This window comes from Bos indicus, chromosome 2 (assembly GCF_029378745.1).
Source record: "Bos indicus isolate NIAB-ARS_2022 breed Sahiwal x Tharparkar chromosome 2, NIAB-ARS_B.indTharparkar_mat_pri_1.0, whole genome shotgun sequence".
Classification (NCBI taxonomy): Eukaryota; Metazoa; Chordata; class Mammalia; order Artiodactyla; family Bovidae; genus Bos; species Bos indicus.
Genome location: NC_091761.1, coordinates 48,456,191 through 48,463,089, shown reverse-complemented (window position 1 = coordinate 48,463,089; position 6,899 = coordinate 48,456,191). Strand labels below are relative to the sequence as shown.

Below are 6,899 nucleotides of genomic sequence, written 5' to 3'. Positions count from 1 at the left end.
ACACAATTTCTTCAAACCTTATTAAAGAATGTTGTCTGAAGAAGTGATCCTCAAGACTCAAAGTAACAACTGCAGTCAAGATTGGGTTGTTCAAAGTGCCTGGGGCAGGAGTGTCATTGCTAGCAGAGGGTGCATGTGTGTGTGTGTGTGTGTGTGTGTGTGTGTGTTTGCATGTGCTCAGTCATGTCCAACTCTTTGAAACCCCATGGATGGTAGCCCATGAGTCTCCTCTGTGCAAGATTACTAGAGTGGGTTACCATTTCCTACTCCAGCAGAGGGTACTTAAACAGGTCTTATTCCTACCTGGGTGTATACATATTACCCAAGCCACTAACTGGGCACAAAACACGTTTACTATAGTGCACAAGGCATTGTCCCTGACTTCCAGAAATGTATGATATAGCTGAGGAGACAAAACTGATATACATACACTCACAAATTTAGCAAAGGAGAGCCTATATATAAGATGATGTGCTAAGCAGGATATAAAGAGAAATGAGACTGCATGATCCCTGCCCTCAAAATGACTGTAAGTAGTGGAGAACATAATAATAGCAATAAAATAATCATTTCAAACATAAATTGGCTCAGACGGTAAAGAATCTGCCTGCAATGCAGGAGACCTGGGTTCAGTCCCTGGGTTCAGAAGATTCCGTGGAGGAGGGCATGGCAACCCTCTCCAGTATTCTTGTCTGGAGAATCCTGATGGCCAGAGGAGCCTGATGGGCTACAGTCCATGGGATTGCAAAGAGTTGGGTACAACTCAGCAACTAAATGGAGAAGGCAATGGCGACCCACTCCAGTACTCTTGCCTGGAAAATCCCATGGACAGAGGAGCCTGGTAGGCTGCAGTCCATGGGGTCGCTGAGTCAGATACGACTGAGCAACTTCATTTTGACTTTTCACTTTCATGCACTGGAGAAGGAAATGGCAACCCACTCCAGTGTTCTTGCCTGGAGAATCCCAGGGACGGGGGAGCCTGGTGGGCTGCCGTCTATGGGGTTGCACAGAGTCGGACATGACTAAAGTGACTTAGCAGCAGCAGCAGCAACTAACACACACACACACACACACACACACAATGTGCAAAGAACTGCACCAAGAGTTTTACAGCACATGTACAATCTCATTTAATCCTCATATTAACATTATAGGATAGATATTACTGTTCTTATTTTACAAATAAAGAAACTAAGCTCAAGAGTTTAAGTAAGTGGTTAGGTTTATAAAGGGCTTCTCTGGTGGCTCAGCTGGTTAAGAATCCACCTGCAATGTGGGAGACCTGGGTTTGGTCCCTGGGTTGGAAAGATCCCATGTAGAAGGGAATGGCTACCCACTCCAGTATTCTGGCCTGGAGAATTCCATGGACTGTATAGTCCATGGGGTCGCAGAGTCAGGCACAACTGATCGACTTTCACTCACTAGGTTTATAAAACTAGTAAGCAGTACTTGTGGATCTGAGTCTAAGGAGCAGTAGCTCCTTCCTGTGACAGCACACTGCGCCTCCCACATGTAGACAAATTACTGTGAAATGGCAAACATTATAAAAGTAGACCCATGAACTTCAGTGTTTTACAGCAGTCATTTCCAGCCTGAGGGAACTGGAAATGTTTGGTGGAGGAGATGGCCTTTGAGCTGGCCTTTGAGCAACAGTGAGAAGCCTAATAAGAGATGAGTAACTGTAGGAAGTTGGATCACTCCAGGAAGTACATAAGCAAAGGCATAGAGGCAGGACAGCATACATTTATAAAGGAGGAATGATTAACAATCTATTTTGGTGGTCATCTGGAAATAAAATAGTGGTGTGATGTGAAAAGTAAGTTGGAATCACTTTGGAATCAAATGGTAACAAGCAGATCTTAAATACTGCTTTAAGGAATTTAGACTATTTGGAGGTTACTGTTGACCTATTGCCCACTCCAGTACTTTTGCCTGGAAAATCCCATGGACGGAGGAGCCTGGTGGGCTGCAATGCAGTCCATGGGGTTGCTAGAGTCTGACACGACTGAGCGACTTCACTTTCACTTTTCACTTTCATGCATTGGAGAAGGAAATGGCAACCCACTCCAGTGTTCTGGCCTGGAGAATCCCAGGGACGGGGAAGCCTGGTGGGCTGCCATCTCTGGGGTCGCACAGAGTCGGACACGACTGAAGCGACTTAGCAGCAGCAGCAGTTGACCTGTTGAAAGGTGTTTGTGAAAGAAGGGCATCATAGAACAGTGTTTCAGTGTGATTAAACAAAGAGACAATCATACATGACAATTATTAACAAATATGAGCTCAGTGTGAAGAAATATTCTTGTCATAATATTAGGAAAGAACTGGTTAACCTTACCTTCAGGAGTGGTTATAAATAACTAATCACCTCCTGACCAGAATCATCACAGTCTAGACTGGGCCAAGAAGATTTATAAACTCAGTTTCACCCCCAACAGTTTGATCACACTGGGAGAAATAATAAAGTAGCCAGGAAAATAAAATAATAATCCATAATAACAGCTAATCTTGGTAGGGGTTATATTATATGTCAGGCACTACCCTCCAGGCCCTTTATAATAACTGTCTGCCGTCTGCGGACAGAACCTGCCGTCCAGGTTCATTGCAAAGGAGGTTAGACAGTCCTGTGAACTATTTAAATCAAGCTGTCTGAGAAGTCAGAGAATTCATCACCTTTCAAGAGATCTAGTCATGATTACTGCTGCTGCTACTGCTGCTAAGTCACTTCAGTCTATGCGACCCCATAGACGGCAGCCCACCAGGCTCCCCCATCCCTGGGATTCTCCAGGCAAGAACACTGGAGTGGGTTGCCACGTCCTTCTCCAATGCATGAAAGTGAAAAGTGAAAGGAAAGTCACTCAGTCATGTCTGACTCTTAGCGACCCCATGGACTGCAGCCTACCAGGCTCCTCCGTCCATGGGATTTTCCAGGCAAGAGTACTGGAGTAGGGTGCCATTGCCTTCTCCGAGCATGATTACTACTGACATAAAACATAGTCTCTTGCCCCTGTTGAACAGTCAGGGATAAACACTGAAATTATGCACCAACTTTCATTTTCCTAAACTCCATAAGGATCATTTGTCTCTAACATGTTTCCATTTCCAGGATTACAGTTTCTTTTACATTAGTTACATTTTATGGTGCTTGTTTTCCGGCACTTCTGTCTCTTCAGCAAACTCTCTCTTCTCCAAATCAGAGTGTAGGATGGGTTATTTCTAGGAAAAGCTTCTTCAAATAAACTGATTCCACCCACCATGTATTCATTCTGGTTGTCTTGTTCCTGCATTTCGAAGCACTTTTGGAGCCTACAGCTCACTATCTATGATTGCCTAAACCTTCTCAATGTAATGAGGGAAAGAGAATGTGTGAAAGAAAAAGTTGGATTTGTGACCCCTGTAAATCTTAATTACCAAAGGAAAGCCAGCTACCTCTATTCTATTGTAAATAAGCTATATGCATACTAAGTCACATTAGGACAGAATGTGTGTGTATTGGAGGGACTAGTCTGAGCCAAATTATTATGTGTGTTCTTTAGGGAAAGAAATTATTTCTTAATTATCTTTGCAAGTGAATTGCACACTCTAGACACCAAATAGTTAATAAATGGGTAATGGGTTTTTAAAAAATAAAAACAGATTGGTGGAAGGGAGAGGAAATAAAATTCAAACATGAACAACTCACTTGTTTTAACAACTTGAGTTAGAATGTTAAATGAAGAATGAGGCTAATGGCTAAATTTGGGCAGCATGTTGGATTTTTACAGGGATTTTATAATCTTTTCTTTTACATGACCAATATAATGAATATCTTTAATAATAATAACTAAGTCAACAACTCAGGCAGCCACCAGGTGCCCTCTCAACGAAAATTAAAATTATATATATCCCTCCCTCTCACCGCATTTGCTTTTCTCACCATCTCCTTCATTTTAATCAACAGTGTAGTGGGTTAAATAATAAGCCCCCCAAAATCCTTAGACCCCATGAACATTACCTTATTTAGTAAAGGAGACTTTCAGTAAGGATTTGTGATGGAATCATCCTGAATTTACCCCCCAGGGGGCCTAAGACAAGCATCCTAAGAGACAGAGAGCAGGAGTCAGTGTGACCGCAGAACCAGAGACTGGAACAATACAGCTGAGGAGTGTCAGTGAAAGCCGACAGACACCAGAGCTAGGGGACACAAAGAACCAGATTCTCCCTGAGAACCTTCAGAGGGAGTGCAGGCTCACCAACACTAAGATTTTTGAACTCACAGTCTCCAGAACTGTGACAGAATACGTTTCTGTCATTTGGAGTCATCCAGTTTGTGGTAATCTTTTACAGCGTTCCTAAAAATCTAACAAAAAGGACAACTCTTTCCTTCCAGTTGCTCACTAAAACTCCAAGAGTTGTCCTTAACTTCCATCTTTCTCTCATGTCACCAATCTACCCAACAGTGGTAAAGAATTTATACTTTTAAAATGCATCCAGAATCTGATCACTGGTCACCACTTCCACTGCTGCCACCTGTCAAAACCACCATCCTATATTATCCCCTTAAAGAGTCTCCTATTTAAAGGAAATCAGTCCTGAATATTCATTGGCAGGACTGATGTTGAAGCTGAAACTCCAACACTTTGGCCACCTGATGGGAAGAGCTGATTCATTGGAAAAGACCCTGATGCTGGGAAAGACTGAGGGCTGGAGGAGAAGGGGACGATAGTGGATGAGATGGCTGGATGGCATCACCGACTTGATGGACATGAGTTTGAGTGAACTCCGGGATTGGTGATGGACAGGGAGGCCTGGCGTGCTGCAATTCATGGGGTCGCAAAGAGTTGGACACGACTGAGCGACCGAACTAAACTGAACTGAAAGAGTCTCCTTGATTCCACCCATGCCCCCTACAACCTATTCTCAATATACCAGACAGACTGAATCTTTAAAACTTAAATTGGAATTCCCACATTGACCTGTATGCATCCTGCCACCCCCTTGCCTCATCCCCCTGCCCCTAGCTCATTGCTCTGCTCCCGCCCACAGCAGGAATGCTCTTCCTTGCCCCTCCTCCAACACTCCAGGTGGGGTCTTTCCTCAAGGGCTTTGCACTGGCAATTCCTCCTGTTTAGAAAACTGTTTCCTCAGGTTATATCTCTGCAAAGTTCACTCCACCACCTCCTTTAAGTCTTACTCAAATGTCACCTTCTCAGAAGTAAAAACTTATTGAATAAATAATCAAGTAAATGGATTTCAAATCAATAACTTTTATAACTATCAAGCACTTTTACTTTATAATTATTCTAACTAGTATTGTTCTTTCTTAAAGCCTATGACCTAGTCTTAGTGTCCCATCCATATATTCTCAAACTGTACAGAATTAGATTCCTTTACAATGTCTTGTTCATTAAGTCCATGATTACTTCATGACCCTAGATGTTTTGGAATAATGTTTTGGAACATACAGTAATGTCCAATGTTTTCTGAAGTAGTATGTGGTAACTTGCCTCAGTCATTAATTAGCTTTAATATGTGACATAAGTGAAATAGTCTTTTCTTTATAATCAGGGAGACAAGCTTGTATCTCCTTATTTTTTCCCAAAGTTGTAAACTACTGTCAGAAATACAGATGGCGGTGGGTGTTCTGGTGGTCTCTATGCTAGGCTTGACGTGGGGACGGCTACAGCTTGGCATCCCTAACCTGTCCTGCCGCTGGCCGCCCCCTGGGCTTGTGGGCACGTGTCTGGCAGCTCTCCAGGCAGTGTGGCCATGGCCAGTAGACCTGACACCTCAGGCACTGACCTCTACTGCTTGGAGCCACTGCGGAAACAAGATTATGAAGGCTGTTTATGCTCCCTGCTTCCCTCTGCCGAATCCAGAAGCTCTGCTTTTGCACTGAGAGCCTTCCATGTGGAATTGGCTCAGGCTAGTTAAGGACTCTGTCTCTGAGAAAACAATTGGACTGATGCAAATGCAGTTTTGGGGGGAAAAAAACTGTGAATGATTTATATTGTGACAGTCCACCACATCAGCGTGTGGCCACTGAACTATGGAAGGCTGTCAGAAAACATAATCTGACTAAAAGATGGCCTGTGAAAATCACTGATGAAAGAGAAAAGAATTTGGATGACAAAGTATATCATAACATCCAGAAACTAGGAAATTATGCTAAAAACACTCAGAGCTCTCTTCTTTATCTAACACTAGAAATATTGGGTATAAAGGATCTTCATGCAGATCATGCCACAAATCACATTGGAAAAACGCAAGGCATTGTCACTTGCTTGAGAGCAACACCCTGTCATGGTAGCAGAAGAAAGCTGTCCCTTCCCATGGGTATTTGTATGCCGCGTGGTGTTTCACAAGAGGATTTTCTACAAAAGAGCCAAAATGAAAATGTGAGAGATGTGGTGTATGACACTGCCAGCCAGGCACACTTGCACCTAAAGCATGCTAGGTCCTTCCACGAAAGTGTTCTTGTGAAAGCGTTTCCTGCTTTTGCACAGACAGTTGCTCTGGAGGACTATTTAAAGAAAATCCGACAAGTGGATTTTGATCTATTCCACCCATCTTTACAGCAGAAGAATAGTTTACTTCCATTATCTTTATATATTCAGTCGTGGAGAAAAAGATATTTAAAAAAAGCAAAAAAAGAGATATGGATGGCAATTAGTTAATGAATAACATAAGAGAGTAGTTAGAATAACATAGAAAGTTAGTTTCAAAATGAACAAACCTATCAAAGAAAAAGCTATTTCTCCAATATGGTCAGGATGGTAGCAGGTATATTATCACTACAGGAAGCAAGTTTGACTGTCAAGTTGGTGAAGAATAATTACAATTGTCAGGCAGAAAAATGATGAGATTGTGGGAAATTGAGCATTCCAAAATTCTCACAGAAGTGTTGACTTCATGTTATAGTC

General features: G+C 42.6%; 1 pseudogene; it reads left to right on the top strand.

Annotated features, from left to right (window-relative positions):
* The first annotated feature begins 5,605 nt into the window (after positions 1-5,605).
* Positions 5,606-6,653, top strand: LOC109575353 (NADH dehydrogenase (ubiquinone) complex I, assembly factor 6-like; annotated as a pseudogene).
* Positions 6,654-6,899: the final 246 nt, after the last annotated feature.